Genomic DNA, 15,437 nt, shown 5'->3' with positions numbered 1-15,437 from the left:
TGAGGTGTCAACACCTTTGTCTGGCCCTGACAGAAAGTCAGCTCTGATGGATATGACATTGCAGATCCTTGACATTATTGCTCCCATTGAGAGGTCCGTAGGAGTCCACACCTAAAGGATACAGGATGTCTCTGCCTGTCTGTTTCACACGACACATTCACATGCACGCCCCCGTGCACAAAATGAGCATAAGGCACGAAGCCAAATGGTAAAATCCTTCAATGATCCATCAAGTGTTTGAGCAGCCATTGTGTCCTGACCATTAACTGGGCGAGGAGAGCATCTTTGAGATGGTAATGTTGCTGCTCTCATTTAGCGCTTAGCCAACACAAAATGCCAACTGCTAATCAGCCATGTATGTTAGAGAGAGAAAGAAAGGGAGAGCGGGGACCATTAAGGCTTTTCAAAAATTCACATAGACAATCTTCCTCATTATTTGTGTGGATAACCAATCATAATCCAGGCTGAGCCAATAATTGGGTTTTTGTTGGGAACCTTATGGAATGCAGTGGATGCTCTGTATTTATGTAAACCTTCTATGAGCAATGAACAATACCAGCCATTAGACAATAATTGGAGCACAATTACTGGGTAACTGGTGACAGCAAGTTCCAGCCAAAGGTACAGCTACAAAGAAAGTTAGTTTTGTATGTAAGTTTTTGACCATTACCCAAACCCCTGGGTAATGGTAAAGTATTTTTTGTTTCTAGCCCTGTAGGTGTAAACTTTTATTACCTTAATAATTTGATGCTAAACGGAGATGGAGGGAGAGGTTTTATATCTTATAATTATCCTATTTTATCACTTGAAGCTAAATTAAAAGCATAATTTATAGGGCCGTACTAAATAGTTGGAAGCTAGGTTTTTTTTAACAGTATTTATGCACAGTTTCAGATAAAGATTATGCTACACTAATCAGTGTTTCCTCTATATTTATTTTGTATGTGGCACACAGTCATTGATATCCTCTACTCCTGTGTTTCAGTGTGCTGGGTTTAGCCTCTCCAGACACATTTTGTTGTGCAGAGGAGAGAGGGATGAAGATAACGTTGTCTGTACACGTTACAAACAGGCTCTGTAGTGAATAAACAGTATTCTACTATTTGTAGAATTTGATTTCAGTGGTGGCTGGGTGGTATTGTTTCCATCTCGTGTGATACAAACATTTGTTATTACTCCAGAACATTTCAAAGTCCAAAAGTCAAAATTTTATGAAAAGATATATTTAAAAATTTAAAAAATGTACTAAATATTTTATATCTAATGCAATTGTCTGCTTAAATTAATATTTATTGGTGTTTTACCTTTACAAAACCACATCATTTAACCCGATGATCCGATCACTTTATGTATATATATATATATACGTATATATATATATATATATATATATATATATATATATATATATATATATATATATATATATATATATACGTATATATATATATATGTATATATATATATATATATATATATATATATATATATATATATACGTATATATATATATATATATATATATATATATATATATATATATATATATATATATATATATATATGTATGTATGTATATATATATATATATATATATATATATATATATGTATATGTATATATATATATATATGTATATGTATATATATATATATGTATATGTAAAATCTGTTCTGGGATTTTTTTTAGGGTGATGACATCATAACGTCTAATTTCAAGCTTCTTTCAAAAACCTTGTTAGATGCTTTGAATCTAAAAAAATATGTATTATCAAAATCATAATATTAGATACAGTCCTAAAAATGATATTATGACTTTCATACAGAAAGTTTCCACCTCTCTTTAATGTACTTTAATGTATAGTAAAGTATCAGTAATATTGTTCGAATACATGCTACTACAAATCGTCTCCATCTAATGTTACTGGCTCACCTTGTTTACAAATTAAGTGCCTCCTGCACAGCCGTATGAGTAGCCAGAACACATTTGTGGCACTGAATACCTGTACTCAGTGTTTTCAGGGGTCGATGAATAGAAGGAAGAGGAAAGCTTCTAGCCAAACACCCAGCAACACATGCATGCTCACACAAATGTGCAGCATGGTGCATTGGGAAGTTTGGGCGCATTGTGTGATGCACTGTGATGTTGGGGGTGGACATTTAACAGATGGCGCCAGCTATCTCCCGGGATAGTAATGTTCAATTATCTGTGTCCAATTTACACTTTTGTAATGGGTGAGAAAGACAAGGAGAGAGGAAAGGGAGAGCGAGTTGGTTTAAATGAAAGCTAGGATAGACAGGAACCATGGTAGGTGGTGTAACGATGACTGGAATATGAACTTATTTTTCTAGTAATAAGCTGTGTTATGTGCATTCTCCTGCAGAGGCTGCATCACAGTTTAGCACAGCTGTTTCCACCTCCCCCTTCACCTCCCCCTCTTTCCTTACACAGCTCCCATGGGCTTGTGCCTGTGGATAGCTTTAATAGGAGCATGTTGAGGTCAACTTTAATTTGATGGGGGAAAAAAGCAAACAAGTCACCATTTCATTTATTTATTTTGTTCAATTGTAACACTCCAAAGGAATTAGTTCCTGTTCAATTTGTTCAAAATGACCAAGATAAGTTCAAATTTGTCTTTGGTAATTGGACATGGTTTTTCTTTTGTTCTTCTGTAAATACAAGCTGAGGCATGAAATGGAATTTATTCATGTTTTCCAGCCTTTGAAAAGGTAACAGGGTGAGGCGAGGTGTGTCAGTGCCTTGATATTTTTAATTTATCTGTTTTGAAAGCACAAGTATATTGGTCTTTCTTCTGCCCACATGTAACATTTGTTTGTATCACAAGTAGCCTTTATACATTTATCATATCTTTGATGAAGACCTGTTCCAGAATATAAATGCATTCAAGTCTCTTTAATTCTGTAAATCCAGTGAAACTATTTGTATCCTTACTGAGCTTAATCAATAAGACATTTTCCAACATTAAAAAACACTTCTAATAAATAAAACAGGCATTTTCCAACATATTAATCTAAATAGAAAAATTAACATGTCTAGGGAATGAAACATTAATTTTGTCTGATTGGTTGGGTGGTTGAAAAACAAATGCAACATTTAACCAGGCAGGTCACTTACAAACAAACTCCCATTACAAGGACAACCCGGCATGACTCCTGCCAGGCTACCCCGGCAGGAGGCAAGCACACCCACACGATCACACAAAACAGGACAAAACAGATGGAGTGGGAGGAGGAAAGGAAAAGAAAACCTAGCAAAGCACCGACTTACATCAGTCATGTAAGTCACTGGACAGGTAATGTGCAGAAAATATTAACAATGATGTACATTTATTTTTTAGGGAGACACATTTGCCACTTTGAGTTTGAATGAATCAAATATTACACTTAACACTGAACTTGCCAATAGTCAGGTATTGTTGTTTACGTCAGTACTCCACCTACTCCAGAGGGCTGGCTCACAGCTGCTCTACATTAGACAAATCACTGGTGAACATAATTCCTGTAAGTGGCAGCTTTCCCTGCAGAATAACACTGCTAAGATAGCGTGACATGACAACATCCTGCACTGATATATATATACTTGCAGCACATATACCAATGCCAGATTGATGGGTGGTTAAAAAATAATATCTGTTGATAGTTCTTCAGAAAAGTAGAAGGGAGGACTATAAACAACATGGCTGAAAAAAATATTACTTGTCAGATTGTTTGAAGTTATTATTGAGGATATACTGGAGAAGCAAAAGACGTCAAAGCAGAGGATCTTTGCAGGAGGCCTGGCTGACCTGGTTAGCTGGAGTTGGTTTAACTCCCATGGGAAACCTGTGTGTTGCAGTGCTCCTCATCTCATCTCACCACAGCAGTTTCATTAGAGACTCTACTGCACTTCCCTGTCTCTCTTGTGTGTATTAATACATTTTGTGTGTTTATGTGAATCACCCACACACACTTGCTTGGGTTTTTCTTAAGAAAGACTGTATGAATAATGCAAGCTTTTGAAGTGGAATGAATGCTTTAACGCATACACAGGCCACGGACAAACATGCAAGGTTAGCCATTTTACGCTACCTCATCTCCCCATGTTGTCTTTTTCTTCTTCCACTCTTCTACTTGCCCTCATCTTCTCCACTGGTCCGCCCATGGATAGAACAGCACATGGTGTACTGTTGATTGAAAATAAAGAACACACTCACTATAAACGCCATTGAATAAGAAAGCTGCGGGTGCAGGGATGAAAAGGAAGAGAATGCAAGACAAAGGAGAGAAAGCTATAGTCATGGACTTGAAAGAAGGATAAGTCCACATGTGTGTTTGAGCTCTTTCTTCTTCCCCTTTTCCTTCATAGCTGCGGTCTCCAGTGAGCTGCTGCCCACTGAGACAGGCTGCGGCCCTGATGCCCTCGAGATTACCTATTGCCATCATTAGAAAAGACCACTTGCACTGCAGCAGTCCACACACACAGTATTTTGCCTCTAAACAAACTCATGAAAATCTTAACACTCACACACGCACATACATGCAACATTCATTAGGGGTGCAAAGCCCCACAGGTCCCGAGCTTTCAGCCCTTCCCGTCAGAAGTCTACTCTCTTCTTGACCCGCTGGAAATCCACAGAAACCCAAAGCCCTAAATAGAATGGGATATAAAGGTGATGGTTTGAAAATGGGAGGTAACAGCCTGGCGATGACTGAGGCAGTAACAATCACAGGGAGCTTGCGCTGTTTGATGCCAAATGGTCCCTGGAGGGTGAAGCTCACCGGTCAGCTCCCTATAGAGACACAGTGAACACTTTGCCAATTTACCATCATTCCAGGCTTTGTAATGCAACACAGCACAAACATGCCTTTGTTCACTGACCTTTGAATAATTCAGCTTGAGCAAAATGCTATGACACATTTTTGATCAAAGTCTCACTATCAAGGGGAGGAGGCATTTTCCAGGCGCCGTGTTCCTCTCCACCGATGATAAAAGCTTCCCATCTCAACACGATCTCAGACTAACAGTAAGGATAAAGCCACATAATAGAAAAATCCTCAGAAATATATGACAATTTATATGTTGGGATAAAAAAAGAGAACCTAATGCTGAGAAAAGTATTACTGCCACATATTCCCTTGCCCTGTAGGGATTTGACCTCTGCACAGGGTGAACGTATTATCTGGAAGTTTTCCTTGGAAATCTTCTGTCCCTTCACCCTGTGACGAATGACTGGAGATTACAGGTAGGTGACCAGGTATACACATCCACTTCAAAGCTTTGTCTAGAGGAAGCCATTTGTTACCCCCAAGGCATCTATCACAGTATAACGTCACCTTCTAAACTATTCATTTGAAGAAGCAGTGGAAACAAAAAGCATCTGCTGAGTTATAGGCTGTAGACGGACTGTCCATCATCTTACGGCAGTACCTGTTTGACATTGTGCGGCGTGTCTGTGTGTGTACGCGAACGTGTGCGCAAGTCTATGCATTTGTGTGTGTCCATCATCCTATGGCAATTCCTGGTATGACTTTTCTTGTTGGGGAGATTCATGATTTCGATATCCCCCGGGTGTTTTGTGGGAATTGAAATGTGCTTCTGGAGCCCAGAGGGATTTCTTTAATGCTTTAAATGGCAACATTTTATGGGCTGTGTGTGTGTGTGTGTGTGTGTGTGTGTGTGTGTGTGTGTGTGTGTGTGTGTGTGTGTGTGTGTGTGCCGATGCGCATGCATGTGTCCGTATTTGTTTTTGTGGTCAAAGGGCAGTTTTCATGAGATGACCATAGTCAAACCCACAATTCTTTTATCTTCTTTCCTCTTGTCTGATCCTTATTCATCTTCGCCTCTCTCTTTTATACCATCCACTGCACTATGATGGATAAAAACGATGCATACTATATTACCCACAGTAACATGATAAGACTGGATTGAAGATTTCTACGATAGGGCGCTGCCATAGTTACAGTCCAGAGGGTGTCTTAGATGGATTAATGAGATGAGTTTGGTGCTCCTGTCATGTCAGTTTTTAAGAACATACTCATCAAGAATTCATCATATGCCCAGTGGAAAAAGTAAAATGTTAAGTATTAGCTGATAAGTTGAGAATCTGCTTCAAAAATGGAGACTGCTTAATAGCCTCAAGGGTCATAATTTATTTTGGCTCTTTTTATTTATTTTTTTTGTCAGGCATGCTTGTAGCATGGGACAAACCCATGGCTCTGTGCTTTTTTTAAAGGGCTTCTATACCTAATGAAGATGGCTGCTACTGCAGATCTAAGTTACATTTAAGAAGCCTTTGACATCTGGGATGCCAAATCTTTGATGTTTAAAAACTAAAAACTGAGGTCATTCCAGTGCTGTAGTCGAGACCAACTTGACCAGGTCGAGTCTGTTTCGAGACTAGGTCCAAAGGCGGTAGAGAAGTCAAGACCAGAGCAAATTGAGTCCTGTTCATGACCATAATAGGCAATAATGTCTTATCATTGCTAATCCTATGCTCTGCTGTGTAACCACTTGCACACAACTTTGATAACAGCTCTTTTCAGTTAATGCAGGCAGAATGCATAATAAATCAGTTTAAAAAAAACAGTCTTGAGTGCTACAGCCCTGGCCCAATCCATTCAAAGCCAAGCTCACCATTTGTCTAGCAAAAGCAGTTAATTATCATGATATATGAATCTGTTCTAACTGTGGGGATAAGGATCAGTAAAGGATTATGTGCAATACACAATGCATAGTACCACATGCTCCTGATGAGGTCGGCAGTGTGCGCGGGAGGGCGTGATACTGTATTTGCTGCGTGGGTGTGCAATCTGTGAAAAACCTGTGAGGTATTCAATTTGGTAGAATTACATGTTTTGATATGTACGCTGTGTCTGCTGTGTGAGTGTGCATGCCCAAGAATATGTGTAGCTGTAGTGAGCAGTGTTCACATAGTGTGTGTTTTCGTGTAGCTGTGCTTTGACCTTTCTTATAGAACAGCTGTGAAGTCAAGTGACAGAGGAGCTGTAAACCAAAATGTCCTGACATTAAAACCACCAGGCTACTGTCACTGAGCCCTCTTCCTAATGCAATAACTGTGGATTGTATTGTGTTTCTAAAGTGTTTTCTTTGCTAAAACTTGCTGTAAATAGTAGTATTAGTATTGGTTTACAAATGAATAAGAATATATGTCACATCGTGCCACAGAACAAACTTCTTTCTAATTGTGCTGCAGATGTCCATACAGTTAAAACTAGTAAGGGCCAACCGTTTAATCACCACTCTAAATAAATACTCCTTGTTGGTTAGCATATGCTAGTTAGCACATAGCCATAGCAACAATGATCTTACTGCTATGTCAACTGTTACTAACTTGTAAGTTGGTTCACCTTATTTATGCTCTTTGGTGTGCATGAGTGATAATGCCTTTTCCACTGTATTCATACAATGTATACTGGACACATCATTATTAATCACTGACTGTGCATTATCATCACTTCAGCATCAGAAACATTGATATATTAGAGAATCATTATAACTCGGATGCCTAGAGAAGAGAATCAATACTGTCTTCTTGTCTCAGTTGCAATTCCTGTACTTTCATGAAAAACACCAAGTTGATTTTTTTATTTTTATTTTTTTGTGATCTGAAAGGAAATAAGACGACTAAAGGAGAAACTTATGTGCTGAATGTTTAATTGCCTCCCAACCTTTCTCTTGTATAACATGAAGTATGGTGTTGCACTGACTTTGATATAAACCTCTTAAAGTCACGGCGAGTCCTTGAATGCCAGAGGGCACAGAGCAAATGTAGTAGAAAAGCTTTTGACTATTTAGCATCTGACTTCTTTTTTTTTTTTTTTCGTCCATCTGTCTTTCTGTAGTTTAGTTTATCGATTTATGCATTTCAATTAGTCTTTTTTTATTAATGCACGTTTGCCAACTTAAGCTAAGAAAACCACAGTGAACGCATACGTTTAGCATGGGACAGCAACACTGTGACGCTCAACTTGCAGCCACATGTCCCTCAACTCTGTTCCCATTTTGATGCAAGTTTTGTCATGGACCACTGAATTACCAAAGGCAAAGACAGGAAAAGCACCCTTGCTGCCAATTAAATGGGTGTGCTTCTCTGTACCTGATCTACAGCAACATAAAGAACAAGGCTCAGAGTGTCGGCAGTGCATCAGGTGTGGTGCCCCCATGTGTTCAATGTGTTTTTAGCTGGAGGCCATTGATAATCAGCAATAAACTGTGAATCCCTTGAGTCGTTATATGTGCGTGTTGCCTCAGGACCATGCCTATAATGTCACCACAACACAACAAAGGTGTTATGAAAAGGTGAAAAAATGAATGATGACTGGCACAGTCTTGAGTTTCATTCAGTATTCTTAAACATCCCCAGACCTTAAATATCCTCATCAAAGTAAAGAAACCAATCAGAGTCCCTATTAACAAAAATCAAGCGAGCCATTGTCTTACGATGCTTACACGTTGTTAACAGTATTTGAACTAATTGGCTACTTTTACAATGATTAATATACAGTTGTGGTCAAAAGTTTACATACACTTGTAAAGAACATAATGTCATGGCTCTCTTGAGTTTCCAGTTATTTCTACAACTCAGATTTTTCTCTGATAGAGTGATTGGAACAGATACTTCTTTGTCACAAAAAACATTCATGAAGTTTGGTTATTTCATGACTTTATAATGGGTTAACAGAAAAAGTGACAAAATCTGCTGGGTCAAAAATATACATACAGCAACATGAATTAGCAATTTTGGTGACTTAGAAAGTTGTGTCAATGAAATGAGCTTCATAGCATGGCCTCTTAACTTCTTGTGAGTGATTATGAGTGACTACACCTGGTGACTTCTCTGAGGCCATTTAAATAGGGCTCATTAGATACAAACGCCCACAAACGCTACAATGGGAAAGTCAAAGGAGCTCAGCATGGATCTGAAAAAGCGAATCATTGACTTGAACAAGTCAGGAAAGTCACTTGGAGCCATTTCAAAGCAGCTGCAGGTCCCAAGAGCAACAGTGCAAACAATTGTTTGTAAGTATAAAGTGCATGGCACTGTTTTGTCACTGCCACGATCAGGAAGAAAACGCAAGCTATCACCTGCCGCTGAGAGAAAATTGGTCAGGAGGGTGAAGAGTCAACCGAGAACCACCAAAAAGCAGATCTGCCAAGAATTAGAAGCTGCTGGAACACAGGTGTCATTGTCCACAGTCAAGCGTGTTTTGCATCTCCATGGACTGAGAGGCTGCCGTGCAAGAAGGAAGCCCTTGCTCCAAAAGCGGCACCTTAAGGCTCGACTGAAGTTTGCTGCTGATCACATGGACAAAGATAAGACCTTCTGGAGGAAAGTTCTGTGGTCAGACGAAACAAAAATCGAGCTGTTTGGCCACAATGCCCAGCAATATGTTTGGAGGAGAAAAGGTGAGGCCTTTAACCCCAAGAACGCCATGCCTACCGTCAAGCACGGTGGTGGTAGTATTATGCTGTGGGCTGTTTTGCTGCCAATGGAACTGGTGCTTTACAGAGAGTAAATGGGATAATGAAGAAGGAGGATTACCTTCAAATTCTTCAAGATAACCTAAAATCATCAGCCCGAAGGTTGGGTCTTGGGCGCAGTTGAGTGTTCCAACAGGACAATGACCCCAAACACACATCAAAAGTGGTAATGGAATGGCTAAATCAGGCTAGAATTAGGGTTTTAGAATGGCCTTCCCAAAGTCCTGACTTAAATCTCATTGAGAACATGTGGACAATGCTGAAGAAACAAGTCCATGTCAGAAAGCCATCAAATTTAACTGAACTGCACCAATTCTGTCAAGAGGAGTGGTCAAAGATTCAACGAGAAGCTTGCCAGAAGCTTGTGGATGGCTACCAAAAGCGCCTAATTGAAGTGAAAATGGCCAAGGGACATGTAACCAAATATTAGCACTGCTGTATGTATATTTTTGACCCAGCAGATTTGATCACTTTTTCTGTTAACCCATAATAAAGTCATGAAAGAACCAAACTTCATGAATGTTTTTTGTGACAAAGAAGTATCTGTTCCAATCACTCTATCAGAGAAAAATCAGAGTTGTAGAAATAACGGGGAAACTCAAGAGAGCCATGACATTATGTTCTTTACAAGTGTATGTAAACTTTTGACCACAACTGTAGACCCTATACCAGGGGTATTCAATTATAATTCAACGAGGTCTGTTTCGAGATCATTTCCTTATGCAAATGTCTGGAACATCACAATAATGTCTAACTTGTGCTCCGATTTTGTCCCATATACTGTATATTGAAAGAGCCTAGCAGTTGTATCAACCGTTGTGTGTAGTCAACAACTGACTGTCAAATCAAATAAAGAAAGTGAACATTTAATAATCTCTCAACAATATTTATTATCAGCTTTCAAATTGAACTGGATGGATTATATATAATACATACTCTAACAATAAATAAATGTTCTTCTCTCGTTTCAAGTAAAATCAGGGCTGCATTTAAGAAAAATACATAACAGAAAGCTTTTGAAAAATGTCTATCTTAAAATAAAGTACTTGAACTAAATTGTCCTGCAGCTTTAAATTCAATTCATTAAAGTGTGAAAACACAATATTATATTCTCATCTTCTAAAAAGAGAGACAATTGTGTGCAGGGACTACATCAGTAGTTATTGAAACCAGCTCTATCCTCTCTGTCAACATCATTATTGGGAAGTGAATGAATTTGTTAGGATTCTGATCACATTGGGCTCTTGTTTTTTTTTTCTGTTCCTTCATTTCAGATATGAGTGAGTACGTTTGGTCAAAAGAGTTGTGCTTTGTCTCGTAGTGGTGCTTCACATCACCGCTTTTAATAATCGTCATGGTCTCTGAACAGATGCGACATACTGGTTTTGAGCTACCTGTGGGAAGAATGAACAAACAAGAGTCCGTCCATTATTGGTTAAAGACTGGTCTCGTTGTCCACATTTCTCTTTTTAAAGAACGATTTGATAAATAACTTCTGTGACTCACGTACTGTACTTCTCCGACTATTCGGTCTATCGCCCCGTCTCTCCCGTGTGTGTTTGATCTCACTCAAGCCGCGATGCATATCAAAATACACATTTGATTGACTGAGTAGCATCACGTTATATGTTTAACAACGCATGCAATTGGTCGGTGTGTTTCCTGGACCATCTTTAGTATTGATGAAACAAATGTTGTCAATTTGTGCATGCGTTATCAACACGTGTGCATGTGTATATGTGTGCTTTATGGGTATTCGGCTTATGAGCAGATGATTGTACCATGGACAGGGTGTGTATGTGTAATCATGTTAAGGAGTGGAAATCAAATATGCTAGATTAAATGACAAAACAAACAGATGTGTGCCTCCGTGTAATGTGAGAAAACAAGGACGAGGTAGACAGATCTAATAAAGCGGGCAGTATGGTGGCAATAAGCTGAGTTAAGTAAGCTTGATTCCATCTATTAGCACTGTTTACCATCTCCTTTATTACCCTGAGATGAATTGTGGCCCTTAGCAAAAGCTGTGCTAAATCAAATAAGATTTAAATACATTTGCTTGTATTCATTCTGAGCTACATACATTTATGCTGATGATTCTCTTGAAATCAAAACAGTCACTATTGTGTGAATACGTGTCACAATGTATATTTTCCTCAATGTTGTTATGCTTTTGTGTACGAGTGGGTCAATGGCTCCATGTACAGCCACGTCATAGGGTGACAAAGAGGGTGTTAAGGTTTTACAGCAATCTGCTCACCGGTGGAATATTGGTTGTATTCCAAAGGCCCGGAGTACATCAAACATATTGCAAAACAGCTGCTTCTGTACGGCAGATAAGCTAAACTCTCCATCATGCCATGTGACAGCTCAGAGAGCCACGCTGCACACATCGATCTCCATAGGCTTTTCACTGCATGTCAGACTCTGAATATATCTGCCACAGTGAAAGAAGGTAGCCCGAGGGGGGGGGAAGGAAATACAGAAGAGGAGAGAAAAATACAGGAAAGGAAAGGGTTAAAAGGGGGGGCAGAGTGAATATGAAAAGCCAGGGGAGACAAACTCCTGAATGAGCATAAGTTGAAGGGAGAAGAACAGAGACGGAAAAGAAGAGGAAAACAGGAAGGATGTTGGAATGGAACACATGTCTTCCCTGGAGACGTATACCCTTAGGGAATACTATGATCACTGCTGTGTGTGTGTGTGTGTGTGTGTGTGTGTGTGTGTGTGTGTGCGTGCGTGCGTGCGTGCGTGCGTGCGTGCGTGCGTGCGTGTGTCACAGTAGGTGGTGTCTGTATGAACTATCACACAGTTTATTTATGATGGCACCCCGCTGACAGTGACAGAGACGGAGAACAACCTGAGTTGTACCGTTCCATCACCATACACTCACTTTTCACTGTCTTGGATAAAGTGTGTGTGTTTCCATACTGTACACATACAATACTTAGACCAATAGCTCCAAGTAAGGTTATTACTTTGAAAACATGGTTTACATGCACCTTGTCCACAATTATTCATCAAAATGGCATTTAAAAATACTAAAACAAAACTCTGAATGTTTATCTCAAATGCAGGGTATTAATCACCATGTATTTGTGATGATACAATAGATTCTATAAAATGTATACAAGAAGTGTCTATAGGTGGGAATGTCCTTACGTTTCTATAATGTAGAGTAGATCTGATGGATTTTTCACCTGGAGGGATAAATCAAACTTCTGTAAAGCTTGGTGGGCTTCTACCTGCAGGTAACCTGTTAGTAAAAACACTGGAACTATGTTTTTGACCACTAGGGGGCAGAACGATTCCAACTTAAACAGCAAGTAAGACTAATATAATGTTGGAAAACAACTGCTTGATTGCACAGCCAGCAGAGCAACTTTCACCACCTGATTGTACAGTAAATCCAATATTGCTGCTGTTGTACTCCTGATGTGGTCCCAGTTTGGTCCACCAACCACAGTTATTGGAACAGCGGTCCAATGAACCAATAGATTAAAAAAAAAAAATACAGTGGTGTGTTGATTCTTTGTGTGGTCAGTGCTAGGTGCTTCACTTTCACATTGTAGAATGTATTTTTTTATTGAAAATATTGCTTGATAGCGCTTTAAATATATCAAAAATCCCATATATTATTGAATTGATTTGAATGTTGATTTAAAAAAAAAAAGCATTGCTTGCTCGTCATAGAACAATGGTGGACATATTACTGCAATACTTGTTTTTTCCCCTTGGACTTCCTTTACGATTTTTTTCAAATAACACTTTACTGGACATGAGACAATCGAAAAGGAGGAATCAAAAGAGAATGCATCAGGTTGAACTAATGCATTCTAGAAGAATAGCTGAATGTGATCCCATTCAGGTGCCAGCTTCTTAGGTATCTTTAGTGCATTCTGTCCTAACAGGAGAATGGAGAGCATGTGAGAGGTGGCCATTGTGTAATCAATTTGGAATACTCTGCTCATGTCATGGCAAAATGGAGGAATGAGAGAGTGGAATGAAAAGTGTTTTGTTCAATTTCAGCTTGCCAGGACTTACCAAACTGTTGTGTTGGTTGCCTGGTAACTGTAATACGCAGATAGCGCACATAGGAAGACTCCCACCTCTTTTCTCCGCTGCTTGTGTTCTTGCTTTATATATATATATATATATATATATATATATATATATATCTTCACAGAGCCACTCTTGTGACAGGGAACTCATTCATTGACAACAGGGATGAAAGGCAGGAATAGAGCGAGGTCAGACTTTGCTGAGGGAATATTTCACAAAGCCATCAGTCTCATGTAGAAGGCAGTGTTGGTAGAGATGTGACACCCGCTGCCCCCTTTCTCTGTCTGACCCTCTCCCTCTTGACCAGTGAAACAGCAGCAAGGTGGGACATTCTCACCGGTTGCCTGTGTGTGTGTGTGTGTGTGTGTGTGTGTGTGTTGTGTGATCGCCTGGTGCATGTCGGTCATGCTCAAGATCGATTTTGAATCCTTTCAAATCTCACAATTCTTGCAGTCTTTTGAATGACCGATCAAGGTTAACTTGAAAATAAAATTCTAAAATAAATAAATGAGCTTCTTTTTAACTGGCTAAAATATTACTCATTGGGAAACTTTGCCTGTGAAGAAAATCTACACCAAGGCTCCTCGGGTCTGTGTGGCGTGAATTGTTTTGTCTGATTTTGTGGGGAATCGAACTATGTGACAGGCATTAAGAATAACTATAGAGAAAGAATAACTATAGAGAAACAGCCAATCTCGTTGCTGATGGCCTCATTTGCTCATGTAGGTCATATAGGGGCATCAGTATTACAATTGGACTGTTTCATAACCAGTTAAAATCTGCTTGTACTAGCATTGGGTTAAGTGTAAATTCATTAAAAGACCCCAGGAAATGATCAGTCTCTCTCTTTCACTTCCTCACTCTCTCTTGCACCGTGGCGATCTGTGAAATAGTACTAACAAAACATAATCATCTCCATCAGCCGCTGAAAATTGGCTGTCATGATTTGATGGCTCCCAGATATAAACAAAACAATATGTATGTGAGAGTCAAAAGACTGTCCAGCAGCTGGCTTGTATTTCTTGGCGTTCTTCTGGATTGCTTTCCGCCCCCTCTCTGACAATGAATTTCAGCCTATGTAGGGTATGTTTTTCAGCCAAAATAGAAAATTATATATATATGCTATGTACAGGGAGAGTGATTTATTAATCTGTAATCGAAAAGAAAGCACAATATTTTTGTATAACCTGCAGACTCGGCACCTGCGGTTATATTCTCTTTATTCTTCCCCTCTCATTCTTTATCAGGCACTGTCTCCTAGAGCTGTACAGGTTTATCAGGCTCACTGGAGGCATTCCAATAGATCCATCAATTTGGCAAAGCAGTGTGTGTGAAGCATAGAAGTCATTCCCTCGGGATGCACACGCAAATACACAGACACACACACGCGAGCTAATAGACAATCTATGTTGTTTATTTGTCTTTCTTCTGTGTTTTTACCAGCAGGAAGTCTCTGAGGTGACGCTCTTGTTGTTGGTTATGTTGTCTGTCTTGTGGTTCCCTTTGTAGTTGTACATGGCTATATGTCGGCCTATATGGTTTACACTAAGCTGTTCGTTGAACCTTCCCATATCATCATATTCCCATAACAGTCCTGTCTGTGCTTCCCTTCTCTGATTACAGTGCTGTCAATCACAATCTAATATGACGGTGCACCAGGGTGTGCATGAGCACACACACACACACACACACACACACACACACAGACAGACAAATCATTACTCTCTGTTTGTACACATAAAATTGGAGCCATACAGGCATCAGCTGAGAACGAGATAATCAACTGTAAAATGTTCATAAAGTCTGTAATTTCCTCCAAAAAATCAAATGAAGCACATCATTCACTAATCATCAACATGATATCTACAGTATGC

The 15,437-nt window shown here is 39.2% G+C and overlaps 1 protein-coding gene across 4 annotated transcripts in view; it reads left to right on the top strand.

Annotated features, from left to right (window-relative positions):
* Nucleotides 1–15,437, top strand: part of cadm2a (cell adhesion molecule 2a) — a 206,124-nt gene that overhangs the window by 117,728 nt on the left and 72,959 nt on the right. The gene's annotated exons all lie outside the window — the stretch shown is intronic.

The sequence above is a fragment of the Cebidichthys violaceus genome, unplaced genomic scaffold (assembly GCF_023349555.1).
Source record: "Cebidichthys violaceus isolate CVI_PGR_0920_01 unplaced genomic scaffold, fCebVio1.0.p SCAF_20, whole genome shotgun sequence".
In the NCBI taxonomy this organism is placed as follows: domain Eukaryota; kingdom Metazoa; phylum Chordata; class Actinopteri; order Perciformes; family Stichaeidae; genus Cebidichthys; species Cebidichthys violaceus.
The sequence above is the reverse complement of the archived record's forward strand: the minus strand, read 5'-3'. Positions and strand labels throughout refer to the sequence as shown.